We start from the raw sequence: 15,512 nt of genomic DNA, 5'->3' as shown, positions 1-15,512 counted from the left end.
TTCAGATTAAGCCACAAGTGTAGTCAGTGTTTCGAGTATTTCATTTCTTCCTTTGATATATTTTTTAGTGACATGGAAGGGAGATTATTATTTTGTGACATATAATAATACTAATTCTACTTTCTCATGGAGTGTGACTAGTTGTTGTTGGTCACAACTAATGAAATGCATGTATTCTACAACTTGCATGCATGCTATATCTATAGTTGTACCCCTTTCATCGTCTCTTGCTCTAGTTGCTCAGATCAAAACTGCAAACTTAGATTATAACTTATTTTTATGTTCATGATTATTGTACCTGCAGAACAAGCAAATGAGATGGCAAGGTAACATTTTTTAATCTAGCTTGGCTTTCTTTTCAGAATACCTTCATTTCGCTCTTTTTTCGGTCAGTAATTAAATGTTGTGTCAGCCTCTGCTGTTTCTGTCTCTATGGCAACAAACATGCCCCTTGGTAATAACGGCGAAGAAACACTCAATCAAGATGGAGTTACTGAGGTTGGAACATGTTTTACTTCATAAAGAATACTGAAATACGCAGGAAGATATCATTAGTGATCCAGGTGTGTTTCAGACCCTTTATCAGGATCCAGTGATTATGTTCGACAAACCTGTTTATAGCTAAACTATGCTCTCATTACATAATATTGACGTGTTTACCAAACGGAGTATATTTGTATTGATTAATCTTTTGTTATACAATTAAATTAGTATACAGCTTTGTGGTGAATCAGAAAGACTTAATAAAAAGTTGTTTTGATAAAAGGTTAATTTATTACTCAAATTAATATAAGTATATTCATTGTCATATTTGTACATATTCTTTATTTGTATAATTGATATGTTAGGCACTTTTTGTTTTAGCTTGAAGGCATTCCAAAAAAAGTGGTTTAACAACCTTAACCCAGAGGGCAGTATCCCCATCATTTTATTTCAAAAGCTGACAAGCTGAAAATGATAGTCCACCATCTCTTGCTCATTTTATGTATTGGTAATAAAGAAAAAAGCTTTGGTGTCATCTGCTTTTTACTTCTTGTTTTTTGATTTCTTGCTAAAGGTTGCCAGGTGTCATTTTCATCTCATGTTTCATTATGTTAGCCTTGTGAAGCTTTTGTACCATTAAATCAGGGCAATACAAATAAAGTTGAATTGGTTTGACCTCAGGGTTGAGAGAACCACCCAACATTGATAACTTCAGCCACTGCCGGGGATTCATGGGGCGATTTTACACCCAAACAGATCTGCTACATCAATTCTTAATGTGAGTTTGAATATTTGGCAGGAAGCTTGACTTAGAGTGTCACACATTTAGTTAAGAAACCCTGTCTGCACTTGTTGTGTGGGAGGCCTATTTTTCCACACTGACCTCATGCTAGTCTGGGCCAACAGCTCAGCTATTTGACAGCCAACTTCTGGTCGCTATTTCCCTGGAGGTTAGTCTCAAGCAGACATCTCTCCTATGAGATGATGGACTAACATTCACAGAGCCTGTGCTCCTCTGGACATCAGCAAGCAACACATACACCGCCGAGCACTGGCATTCCCAGAGGTGTCAGATGAAAGCGCTTGTTCCTACTAGCTACTCCACAGGGCTGAACTAAAAGCACATCATAGCCATCTCAAGTCGAAATTAAACTTGAGGTAGCGCCATAGCTGTGCTGTGAGCACATCTTGAATAGCTATTGATTTGATCTTCTGTGTAGACTGTATTGACTGCTATCACATTGCACTTTTGTGCGTTTGCCAAAATAAATTAAATTATTCAAATGCTCTGCTTTCTCACTTTACGGTAGAATGGCTGTCATTAATTGATAATGAATGGCTAACTTCACCAGCTTTAATGAAATACATGATTAAGAGATAAGATAAGATGGACCTGTGTTAATACCTGTGGGGAAATTCAGTAGGGTAGCAACAGGGTACGGATGGAAAACTGGACAGCATAGATTCACACAGATTAATAAAATTAAAGATACAATCAAAGATACAAATAAAAAATGATAAAATAACTATAAATTAAGAAATTAATAATTAATTAATTATTATGACCTGTTTCGAGTTGTCCAAATTGACCAATTGTGGACAAGTGCACAAAAATCGATAACTTATTTCATCTTTTTTTTTCTTTTTGTTCATGCATCTAAGACAGGTGAAGTTTATGGGAATCTGTTGTTTATTTCCTTCAGTGTTTACTCGTGATTCACTGACAATCAAAGATACATAAGTTTTGGTAATTCTGAAAACTTGTCTCGCTAATATTTTGACAGTTTTCAAAATATGGTTCATCATACCCTTTATCAGTACTGGTATGTGACATCCTTCGGTAACCATGGACACCACTGCAATATAATCTGGCTATTGTTTGCAGTGACTCTGTCTCTCTTTATTTTCTTTCTCCTCCTCCTTTGCTGTCATTGCCCCTGTTGCATTCATGCATAGATGGCATGCTAAGTGAAAGAGGAGCCAATGGGGATGAGCAATGCCTGCTAAGCTGGTTTTAGTCACGGGGCATTGTCATTAGATTAATGGAGCAGAAGGAGCCATCCGTTCTCTCTCCAGAGGGGAGCTTTACTTTTGGTGGGGTGGTGAAAGGAGAAAAATAAAGGGGAAGAAGTGTCTGGGGGATTATTTGGCACCTTGCAACGCCCCCCACACTAAAAAAATGGGTTTCTCAAAACATTATTTTAACTAGTTTTAGTTTAGTACAAAATGACTGTTTTGCACAAATATAAATAACAAAATAAAATGAGGAGATTATTATATTAAATTAAGTGGCAAGCACACGTTTATAACATAACAATAAAAACTAGTGCACATCCATGGTAGAATTAGAAGCAGCATTATTAAAGTAAGTGAACATAGAAGCAGTGAAGCAGCCATTAATAACAATAATACACTACCAAGTGTATAGTATATTGCTTTTAGTTTTATTTCACAACAACTACTGTTCCTACTAGATACTTAATAATCCCTGTATTTGTTTACTTGTATTCAAACATTTACTTAGATAATTACTTATAATGGGTGGTATTTACATTTATTAGATAGCCGTATTATATTGTGCTGCATGTTCCTATGCAATTGATTAATATATAAACAATGGGGGAAAAAAGAGGTGATTACATTTTTTTAAAAAGTACATTATAATTATATTATTGCTCTATTTAGAACATCCCCTGCAGTTAATGACATGTACTTGTCTTGTATGGTCATTGACTGCTCATTAAGTTATTTGTAATTATTGCTGTCAAATGAAGTCACAATCAAATGATCTTAAGCAAAACTCCACAGTTTTGCCCATAGTAAATATGTTCATATCAACACACCTTATTCTGTTCAAAATTAAGTTCCTGCTCCAGTGAAATCACTCTGGCAGCAACCTGCCTGGGAAGACTAAAGTCTCACCATAGCGTTGACTGAAGAGGCGACACAACGGTTACCATGGCAAATAATCCAGACACTCTTTGCTGTGCCATTTCCAGCCAATTACTCCAAACCTCTATCTCACCTGAGTAGTAAAGGTTTTGGGCAGAATATGTACTCCCTGCTCGTATGAGTTATTCATCGCAACACATCTGATTAAAACAAATGTTTTAGTCTTTTTTTTCACCTAGGTGTCTTTCTCCAATTGCACATGTAACCCACTGACAACTCAGCCTCAGCTTGGCAAACAGTGGCATATGTTTCCCTATCCCTCCACTGAACCAGTGAAGTGATATGATGATATGCTTGGTTTGCTCTGCACTTCCAAGTGTTACAATGCCAGGCCACTACTGTAGCTTTTGCATTTTTAAGTGACTGTATTTTAAATTAGGTTAACAATGTAGCAGTAATTTGTGCTTGGGATGAGATTATGGTGTTAGGGTCAAGCATTGTCAAACAAGGTTTATGTTTGGAGTGTAATCATGTGTGCTGTTGTTTCGGAAGTTACTTCCTCATTTACTCATGCATATCCCTTTAAAAATCACATAGTAGTTTACTGTACTCTTAGAATCTGGACACTAAAGACACATTACATTTGATATAAAGCAACTTACTCTACTGCATTCATACCACATTGAGCAGGCGCTAGGTATCATCCAAATGTTGGAGTGTATCCCTCTTAAAGAAATCCAAATAATATACTAAAAGCTTGTTCAGTGCTTCTGTGCAAGTGTTGGTCATTTGTACTGTTTCCTCAGAGTGCTAAAAACACTACCATGTGTGTGCCATTGTCAGAATCTTGATGAGCACTTTGTTGAACACTCCAAATAAATGATGGCCATCAATAAGTAGTACTACACTACAGAACATAGTAAATACCATTCAGTCCGGTTTGTGTTGTTGGATTTAATGCTCAGCATGTAGTCAAGAAAAAGACAGAGATAAACCATTTAAAAAAATGACAAACCAATAGAAAAAGACGCATTTTTCTATATTTTTCTTGGATTGATGATTGTTTGTCAGCAACTACTTATATAAGTAGTTATATACAATATAATATGAGAGGAACAAAATATGAATGTGGTATTTGTGTGGTGGGACCGGCAGACAGAAATTGAAACAAGGTAGCTGTCCCCCTGAGACCAGCAGCAGAGAGGTCTCATGTGCCAACATGCTATTGGTGTCTTCTTGTTTTGCCGCAAAGTAAATAAGAAAGCACACAAATGGATAGATTATATTTTCATTGTATCAAGTAAAATATGTCCCAATCCACAGTGTCTAACAAGTCAGGATCTGTCTCTGTCCGTCTGTTCGTTGGTGTCAACATTGGTCATTTGATGTTGATCTTGTAAAAGCAGTAAGAGAACACATGTTGTGGACGAATATACAAAAGCTGTTTATGGCACCTTTACAGAACCATTTTGTATTGGTTTATAATAGGCCATTGTGGAACCATCTGAGACTGTAAATATGGTCAGGACCTGTTGTCGACATATACAAGTCTAGTGTCAGATAGCGTCAACAGGGATTACAAAACAGACTGAATTTAAGACAAATGTCCAATTACACAGCGCTGCAACTACACCCCTGGGATGGCAGCTGTGAAAATGCCCTGATGTTGACTCTCACAACCCGTCCTTTGTTATACCATGGAAAATAAATCTTAAAAGCTACAGGCTGGACCCCAGCTGGTCATAAGCCAACAGCAAGACAACAGTTTCCAAAAAAGTGGTTGATGACACCAACATGTTTTAATGAGTATTTTAGAGCAAGACGGAAGTGAAGTGATGAGCATTATTTACTGAGGAAATGTCCCGACACTAGTCCCCTAGGAGCAATAGGTGTAGCAGTGTTCACTTCTCGAAGCTTAATTACACCAATCTTAAATTAATTGGACTATAGTTTATCATTGCTACGCTAGAACAGCACCTAAAACACATTTGTATCCATGGTTTGCATTCATTTCCAACCCCAGGCCAAAAGTGATGTCTTCCCCTTAATGAAGTAATTAGCTAAAGCCATTGCATCAACGGCTGGTGCTGATAGCACATTTGATTTTGTATGGACACTGAGCCCTTACACTTGCTGAGATTTATCTATTATTTCGGTGAATGTCCTCTGCCAAAAAGTGTGCCAAGACATTACTATTGAAATTTGAAACACGTTAACACCCCCTTCTAAAACTAATATCAATCAACGATGCAGTAGATGTTCAATGCCACTTAACAATCCCAGTACAGAACATTTGTCTTCATAAAAGCAATAAAGTAGAAAATGAAATGTTTACAGCAATTTTTTTCCCATCATATTATGACCTTTGTGAAGACAAAATAGCTCATAGAAAAAGTTTCTAGATCTCCTTTTTATTTCTTTTTTTAATATGCTCTCTGTTTCATCACTGTTTTATCACCTCACATCTTTATCACTGTGCAGGAAAGTAGCTTCACTGAATACACAGATTATACTGCAGTGTCACCACAGACGTTATACTTATAAAACAGTTTGACTATCAGCAAGAGCTTAGGTGCACACTGCATTATACATGAGGTGTTATTTATTAACACCCAAGGAATAATATTCCAAGATGGAGGAGTCCTAATGGCCGACGTGATGGAGATTATTTAAATTATTCTGCCCACAGCCAGTGCTATGATGGCCTTTCACGTCTTCACAGCTCTCTGTTCTCACCTTAGAGAAAATCTCACAAGCATTCATTTAAAAGCAGAAATCAATGTGACATTTCCATTGCCACGTTTGGACTTCTCAAGGCTTAAATACCGCAGATTTATCCAATCAGGACGTCCATTAGATGCGTCTGCAAAATCATGTGCAAAATGATGTGGTGCTAATTAATTAAAAGAATATATTTTTTATAACAATAGCACTGACAGAGATTATTTTTGTTCCTTTCTGCAGATGTGACGATAAAGTGAGATTTTCCTTAGCCCTGAGCTGTGTTGTCTACAGTTTTCTACCATGCTTCACATGTGTATGACATAAGTTGAGAGATAGATTATTATAAATCCTCATTCTCACAAACTCATATTCTTACTGCTCTTTTTTTACATCTCTCCTAGCCAATCCCCCAATTTAAAGGTTGAGGCAATAAGGAGCGACAAATTCTGACCTTTCCCACTGCTTGCATCTATCATCCAACAAGACTAATCATGCTTTCCCTGTGCCTTGGATAGATGTGAGTCAGCAGAGGGATGTGATGTGGAGAAATGTCAAGGTCTTGCTGTGTTCACATTTTGTATTAGATTGGAATATGGTGTTAAAGATCCTTTGGATCAACTGAGAATCTAGTCCTGTATAAAAGTGGGTGTTAATACGACTAATTCAATCTATGAAAGGCCAAATAGGACTAACGTATATGTGAACTGCATCTCAAATCTGCTCAAAAACCACACTTTGGGATACAGAAGCATCACATATTGCACCACCTTGTGCCAGCAGAGCAAACGTTGCCTTATTACCTGTTGTTCAGGAACACATTATCATTCTTTAACGAGTGAAGGAACGCCAAATATAATACAATATATGTTTTTCTTGTTAGGATTTTTCACTCAAGCATAACACTAACACCTTGAACAAGATAGCAGCTTTCATTCTAAAGCCAGCTGCTGTATCTCATGTCATGCTGAGTTTAATGTCTTGAAATTGGGCCCGAGTCATTCAGGTTTCTCTAGCCACTGAACTGTAAGTGTAAGGGAGAGAGCGCCAATTGCTGTGTGAGTCTAGGCACTTTGTCACGGGTGCCACACAGTGTAAAATGAACGCAGCGTTTGACAGCTATCGGGCACTCAAGTATTGCTATGCCTTGGTAGCCAGACTCCCATAGTTCTGCTAATGATATACAAGCTGAGTCTGTGATGTATTGGCATTCCCTGATAATTTTGCCTGGAAGTAGTGATGCATCGGTTACGAACCAGATTCAGACAGCAACCAATGCCTTGCCACCAACAAGTATACCATTCTTTACAGCACAGTGGGTTAAACGTTTCAATTCCCCAGAAACAGTTTTTAAATAGCTTCTGTTGCACAGGGACTGTGGAATGTACAGATAGATTAAAAGAAACAACCCAGAGGTCCATTTTCATAATTATGTTTTGGTGCCAAGCCTGACTGCTTGGCTAGCACTCTTAGAAAGAGAAGGCAAGAGGGAGAGAGAGAAAGAAAGGAGAAATCAATACTCCAGTTGAAACAGCCCAAGCAGCTTTTTGTTTTAGTTTTTTTTTTTCGGGGTGAAGGAGGAATGTAGAAGAACTGTAAGGGAGACAGTCTGGCCCCTGTGGCTGCAGTACAAGCTTGAGCAAAAGGCAAACAATGTTGTAAAATGAACAAACTAATGTGCTACCTATCTGGGACACACACTTTTTTGACTGTATAGGTGGTACCAACACCCCCAGTGCGAGTGTGCACTCGTAGAGGAATCAGTCTAGCCAGCTTTGGCTCTTCAAGACTGGAGCACAGCAAAGTAGCAAGACACCAAGACCAATAGGAAGTGTGAATATACTTGCCCTCTGCCTGAGGGAATGTGAGTCAGCAATTTGTTCGCCTCTCCATTTTCTCTCTAATGCGCTGTCAGTTACACCAATGTGAACAAGATAATCCAATTTCCACAACTCTAATTCAAGATATAAACTGCTCATGTAGTGCACATGCAGACATGCACACACATACAGTATATCAAGTATCATTGTCCCACTCAGCTCTGTCCAGCAAACTTTATGATTTGTTTATATTGCTTTCAATTACCTCCCTGTGTCCCTTGTTGAGCTCTATAAAATGTTATATTGTGGGTATTATTCTCCTGCTCTCTTCCTGTGGCCTTCTGAATTTAAGCATTCAATATTCAATGTATATTAATCATATTGTGAGGCTTTTGTGTTTGTGGCCACAGAAATATACGACTGGTCCTTGACATTTAGAAGTAGAAAGGGGTGAACACGCAGAGACTGCTGCAACCAGATTGCTCCCATCTTCTTTTGTATTACATCAGGTGCCCTCACTATCCCTTCCTAGTGGTGTGTGTGTGTAGGTCGGCGGCCATGTGTCTGTACTCGAATGAACTGTGTTGACTTCTCCCCGCGCTGCTCTCTCACGGTTCTAACCTCTCCCGAGTAGCAGTGCTGGATCACCTCCCGAGTAGCCTGCAGCAAATTATCATATTTATTGAGAAGCCAGCCATGGTATTAGCAGGAATACGCAATCCTCAGCTGCGGCACCAGAGAAACGACCACTGTAAATCACACTCTGTCAACTTCTCCGGCGAGCTCAGTCATGGTTGTCAAGGAGACCATGATGTGATTGTGAAGGCTATTCTGTTTTGATTCATATTTCTCACTGAAGTCTGTGTTTTTCTACTAGTAATGATTTGATCTTGCATTCTTATAAATAGTTATTACTTATTAGTAATCCTAAATATAAGGAATGAATGCCAATCAGCCTTTAATGTATTCCACTATACATATAGTATTGGGCCAACACATACAACTAATAAAATAAAATGTTCAAGCAGATAAAGCCAATATTTATTTTGAGATAACCAATCAGACCCACTGTGCATGAATAGAAATGCAGATAAGTAGAACATAAATGGAAATGTTGTAATATATGTGCAATTAATTCCCTCTTTGGTGTTGCATATTTTCCTTAATTTCTTGAGTTAATTCCACATTTGTACATCTTTTCTTAATGTTTTCATTTAATTAAGCTAAAATATCTGATACATGACACATTTCTTTATATATATATTTTCACGTCCAACAAACTCAAGGAAAAAGGAACCCAGGCTAGAGCTCCTTACATCCATAATTTATTAAAGGTATACTTTGTTTGAGAGTATAGCCGTATTAATGTGTATTTAAGTTACCAAGCTTCACCGTAACAAATCCATATTGCTTCATGGCACAACACAGCTTGAGAACATCGTGCGTAATGGGGTAAAAATAAAGTCTTTATTCTAGTTAAAGTTAAGTTGGTAACATGTGGTTTTTCCACTCAGGGTGGAGATACTGTAAGAGGCCGGTGGATTGAGCAGCAGACTCTTCACTGGCGTAAAATAAATAATTTGGGCTAGTGTTGCTGCTTTACTTCTTCAGCTTACTTATATTTTATTTATTATTTTACAGCAGCTTTAAGAGGGGCAAAGCCAAACATTACCTACAAATGGAGCTATCCATCTCCTGATTTAGTTTTCAATTCTGGTCAAAATTTGAGTTTGATTGAATTGAGAACTTAGTGATGTTTTTAAGCTGGAGTATTTCTAGCATTGTCAAATTGACTCCTAAGGCAGGATAAAAGAGAATTTCTTAACATCTGTTTTTCTTGTACGAAATCTTTGCAGTACTTCACTCTTCAGATGCTGCAGAAAGGGTTGATCATTAAATGAAAGCACCAACATTTAAGCGCTGAGTTTTACTCCAACAGCATGCATGCCTAAATGAACAGAAAGTGAACTGAGCAAAGCAAAGCTCTATTAAAAGTAGTTCCGTTAAAAAGCGAGCTTTATTACCTAACACACTGCGGAACCGCATTAAACACATTACAGGCTAATTAATGGAAGTCATTTTTCACTGAAAGAAAGTCATGGCATATACGTTTTATAGCTTAACAACAGAGTGAATTTTCTCATTTACTCCTGACTTCCACTGTAACCCTGATGTAAATCTCTACCTTTAATCACACACATCTTTACATGTTCCTGTTAAAGGCTCGGTCTGGGTGGACAGCAGCTGGATTTCACCGAGAAGCAACTTTTTTAAGGATTCATTGACTGAATGGAATCGGGTCAGATTTTGTGTCAGATATTAAAATGTGCTTTTAAGGGCTGTGGATGTGTCAACATAATCACACAATGAAAATCCCTGCCAGCATGCTTGAGTAAAAGAGAATGGAAGTATTTTTGTAATTTGTTGTTAGCTTTTGTTCATTGTTTTTCTCTTGTCAACACATGTATTATTTGTAAGGGATCCTGATTTGTATTAAAATTAATAACACTGGTTGTGAAGTTTATCTGTACATGTATACTCAGTTTAACAAAATAACGTACAGTACACGAATATCATCTAATGAAAACCAGTTGAACACCTGGGCCACATATTCTATGCCAGTTTTCATATAATCTTTCTAAAAATGCAACTATATATACCACTGAGATTGGAGTTGGTGGTGGTGTTATACTGATCTGCATTACATTGGACATATTTTGTCATTCCTTTCCCCCTGTATATTATTAAAGGGGTTGAGATAAATATGAGAAACACCTCTTGATAAAATGCAGTTCAGATTGACTTATTGAATTACTACCTCAATATATAGTTGAATGAATACCTCTCTGACCGTGTCAATCAAAACAGAACAAAATAGTTATATAGCTGAGCTCTTATATGAGATAAAAAATCAAACCTTATAATGCAACTTTTTTTAATGCGATAAATACATGATTGTCATCTTCTGTCTATAGTGTATATCTGCCTATTTACATTAAGTTAAGGAAAAGACAGAAATGTTCCCAACCTCCACATTGTTTTTCCTCCTGCTGATCTCCATGTGTGAACCCCTCATTGTCAGTCCAGTGGGTGAACACTAGCTCTACTTTCAAGGATTTCAGCAATAGAAATAATGAGACACCGTCTTTGTTTATGGGTGTGTGCTTTTTAATTTGTGGTGGCGTCTCTGTATGTATGTAGGGAGTTGATGAGCCAAAGCAGGTGTCAGCGGGGAGGAGGTGTGTGTAGGAGTGTAGCATTGTATTCCAGTCCGCCACATATTAGTGGACCTGTCACTTAGTAAACAGTGACTTAAACTAATTTCCATTCTGAGTTACTAAGTGTAGAGAGAACTCCTGAGTGCATTAGAGTCAATCGCAATTTGGGTCCACTTTGTCTCTCGGGCGAGGGTGGGTGGGGGTATGAAAGAAAGGTAGCAGAGGAAGCAATTAAACAGCAATCTGCAATCAAAATGAATCACAAAGCTATTCCCTCAGTTCAGAACATGTTGCATCCTCACCAAACTAGAAAAAGGAAAAGGCTGTTTGATTGGCTGTTATATTGTTTTCCAATATATTTAGCAAAATATTGTACGAATTAGGTTTTATTAAAACTGTGTTCCATGTTCATTTGACTAATTATGATCACACACATGAGAAAATACTGGGTAATGTTTCTCATCATTAAGGACAAGTATATAAAATGTATGAAAATGAGTTATTCACCAATCAAGAGCTGCTCAAAAACATCAAGTGTAGAGTAGGCATTACAACCATTTTCATGGTGAACATGCTCAGAAATATATTACCTTTGTTCTAGTTATTTTACACTTTTCTTGTTTAATATGCTGCAAAGTCTGGCATGCCTTTTGATGTAGCTTGCACGCCCGTCGGGAATTCTTCCTGAGGCAAAACGTACTTTACTGCTTAATAGGGATTGATTTTCAAAGGGGCGGTTTAGAGCCATACACAGCTGCTTGATATCCCCTGGAGACGTGACATTCACACAACCTTGACATCTGGTGTTACCTAATGTGCTGCACCTTAACCTGTTTCTGTCACCTCAGGTCAATGTGTTGCCGGCACAGGCATCCCCGCTGGGAGCTGACAGCTCCTCACTTAAACAAATAGAAGAACCCCTGCGAGGGCAGGCCTGTAATTGTACAGCCCGCATATGGTATTCCCCTGTAACATGTTCTGCTCCATCAATGTTGACTGACTGATTTATTTATTGTGTGTGTGAATGCATGTCTGTGCTTATGTGAGTGCACAAGCCGTGGAGGGGCAGAAAAAAGCAGTAAGAGATTATGCTGGTTTTGTGCATTTAAAACAGATGAAACATGGCCCCTTAGCCTATGTCAATGGAACAACTCCAACCCTGCAACAAGTAAGCAACTAGATGAAATACTTTTAATAGAACAAAGTGCTTCTGTGTTACATCACATAACTTAAAAGTTCAGCCCCACTGATTGCTTGTTCTACCTTTATTTGTATACTTTTTGAGTGCACTACCTGCTTGTTCCTCAGGTACATCTGTTGTGCCCAGCACCTTGGCTGGCACTGGCTCTATTAGAAGTTCTTGAGAGTTAGTAACTGGAAGGTAGATTTGTGTGGTGCACACTGGCATGGTTTATGAGGGCAATGGCCGTCCTGAGTATAACAAGGAGAGTCTACTTCTGGCTCAGTTTCCGTGCTCTTTGGCAAAGCCACTAAAGGGTCAGTTATATCCAGAATGACGAATGATTAAATAAAAAAAATTGGCGGAAAGTAATTACATAGGAATAAAAGTTAAGTAGAAGAGTTTAATGAGATTGCATGGAGATAAACACATTATCTGAATTGTGCAAAGACGTGCTAAATAACAATGAAGACAGGGTTAAGATATGTATTTAATATATTACCATCATCAGTGTTTCCCGACGATGGATTTGAGGTTCAACCCGTGCATAAATACAAGGGAAAAAATGACACTGTCAGATCTATTTTCAGTTACTCAGCTCCATTTAGGTGATTTAGATAGCATACATGAAATGCCCATCTCTCCATTCGCAGTGGAAACCTTCATCAAATTAGAATTGAAGTGATTATCCAGGGCAGAGCAAGAGGGCAAAATCAATAGTTCTTTGTTCGAGGCTAAAATGAAGAATGAGCATTCAGCAGGGAACTCTCTCTTTCTTGCACCCTTTCTTTCCTCCTTTCTCTCTCACACAAAGACATACACACACACCCACACACACCCACACACACACACACATCTCTTTGAATTGCATATTATGTTCCAACATCCTTGACCATATCAGCATTAGGCTTGCGTGGTGCACTCGCAAACCTCCTGTCTTGGTTTTTCCCTCCTCTCTACGGAAAAGAAAACAATACCTTAAAGGAGAGACACTTCCTTGGATAATTGCAATTAGTAGTTTTGGCTGAATGTTACAGCTTTGGCCCTGGCCCAGCTCTCTGTGGGGGCTGCTGTTGGGCATGTTGCCAGCCTCCAGAAAGCCCTCTGCCCCCTTGCCTCAAATAGGCCCGATGAAGCCTTACATTGGCCGCTGGGCCAGAGATGAACAAGAGAAAGGAAAGTGCAGTATAAAAGACAGAGAGGGGACTGGCTCTCTGCTGGCCAGGTACGGCAATTATACTGTAATTGGAAAAGAGCTAAATGGAAAAAAAGTGCTGCCCCTTTGTCCTACTTCTTGAAAGCCTGCTGCTTTATGGAAACCCGGAAACTGAAACATAAATGCTTTATTATTCAACAAGTGTCAACCAACAGACTTTCACAAAGTTATATTGGAACAAAAATTACCTAGCAGGAATATTCTCACAAATTGTTTCCATTGCGTCTTTGGGTTCAAGAAAAGCGCTATAGAAATAAAATATATGTTATATTATTATTATTATTATATATTTAGGGGAGATCAGACCCAACAGTTTATAGCTTTATTATACAATGACAAGTGTTCTGTCAGTCAAAAGACATAAAACAGGATGCTTCCTCCGTCTGGACTCTAAGTAAAAGGAAACCAAGTTTTAAACAATAATGGCTTGATTTGACCACCCTTATCTTTACTGGGGTTTTTCGTAGAAACTGCACAGCATTAATTTCAAATGGACTTTGCAAATACGAAGAGACGTTTGCTGATATGGCACAACATAATTAAGTTTCCCGGAAATGCTCTGTATAGTTTACTGTAATGTTTAACAGTAAATGAATGCCGGTAACTTGAATTATGCTGGAATTATCCTTATAATTTGCTCTTTGTTCTGTATGTTATTCAAACCTTCTGCAAGCAGACACTCACTTGGAACACATACTCTCAATCACACTCTCTCTCTTAATTAAACACACACACCTTACACATAAAGGACTGCAATCCATCAATGTGCTCATTGCTGTCATGAGTAAAGAGACAGAGCTCTAAGCAAGAGTCTCTAACACAAATTTGATTTACCTCAATTTGCCTCAAACGGTGACATGTGAGCAGTAGAAGTGCTAATACAGACTGGCACCTTTTCTGCCAACAGCCATGTGTCTATTTAGCTCAGTATCAAAGCCAGAGATCATGTTGCAATCTGATTTACCTACCGATTGCATTGGATTATATAGAGTTTGAAGTTTTGTGTGTGAAATACAGTGACACAGTGGAGAAATGTGATGGCTTCACATGGCATTACAGCAGAGTTTGTGTGTTTATGTCAGAAAGGATTTGAAAAGACTTATATTGTAAGCTTTGTTTAACTTATTCAAACAGTTAATGTTAACCAAGTAGTCTAAATGACATGCTGTATAAAGATACTAAATCACCAAATCTTCAAATGCTATTATTCAAATATAACTTTGCCTTGTATTACAATAAAAAATAAATAAATAAATCATCTCAACTTGTAAACATGTTATCCAGAAACCATACCTTGATAAGAGGACAGACATAAATCAATGTAAGGGTTGTTTCATACCTAAAACATTTGGAACCTTAATTATACGATAAAGCACCTCTTTGCACCACCAATTCTCATAATGTTTTCGGCATGCTAGTCATGCAAGTCATGCATCAGACGCATACTGGAAATGTCAACCCGATGAGCCAGGCTTTCTGTACATATTGTGTGACCAGTTTTGCTCTGAATGAATCCAATTACTTGGCTGCAACTGAGCGCTTTATTCCAACCTGTGCTATTTCTACTCGACTTTGTACCCTTTGTAGTGATGTTATTGCAATGATTCAGCACCATTGTATCTTTACTGCTCTGTAAAAAAGAGTTCCCATGTGTTATATGTTGCACTGATATAACAACCGTGCAGAACAATTTATAAATTGCCACCTATGTGGTGTAGTAGACTTGCTAAACCGGTGTTTGTTTCCTATAAAATCTATTTTCTAAGATGTTTAAATTAAATTTCCTTCAAAGATGGCAAGAAAAAATGCATTGTCTTCCATGTAATTTATGTTTTTACAGGAGGTATGTATATACACTATACATACTATTAAATACATATTATATCTATGTCAGACTTATTTGCTGCTATAATTGTACCCTCTCTCCATACTTTGCAGGTCTCCCTTGAAAAAGAGATCTATGATCTCAAGGGACCAATCTG

General features: G+C 37.9%; 1 protein-coding gene across 1 annotated transcript in view; it reads left to right on the top strand.

The window, feature by feature from the left end:
- ctnna2 (catenin (cadherin-associated protein), alpha 2) overlaps positions 1–15,512 on the top strand; it is a 382,835-nt gene that overhangs the window by 320,202 nt on the left and 47,121 nt on the right. The gene's annotated exons all lie outside the window — the stretch shown is intronic.

The sequence above is a fragment of the Pseudochaenichthys georgianus genome, chromosome 1 (genome assembly GCF_902827115.2).
Source record: "Pseudochaenichthys georgianus chromosome 1, fPseGeo1.2, whole genome shotgun sequence".
NCBI classification, from domain to species: Eukaryota; Metazoa; Chordata; class Actinopteri; order Perciformes; family Channichthyidae; genus Pseudochaenichthys; species Pseudochaenichthys georgianus.
The sequence above is the reverse complement of the archived record's forward strand: the minus strand, read 5'-3'. Positions and strand labels throughout refer to the sequence as shown.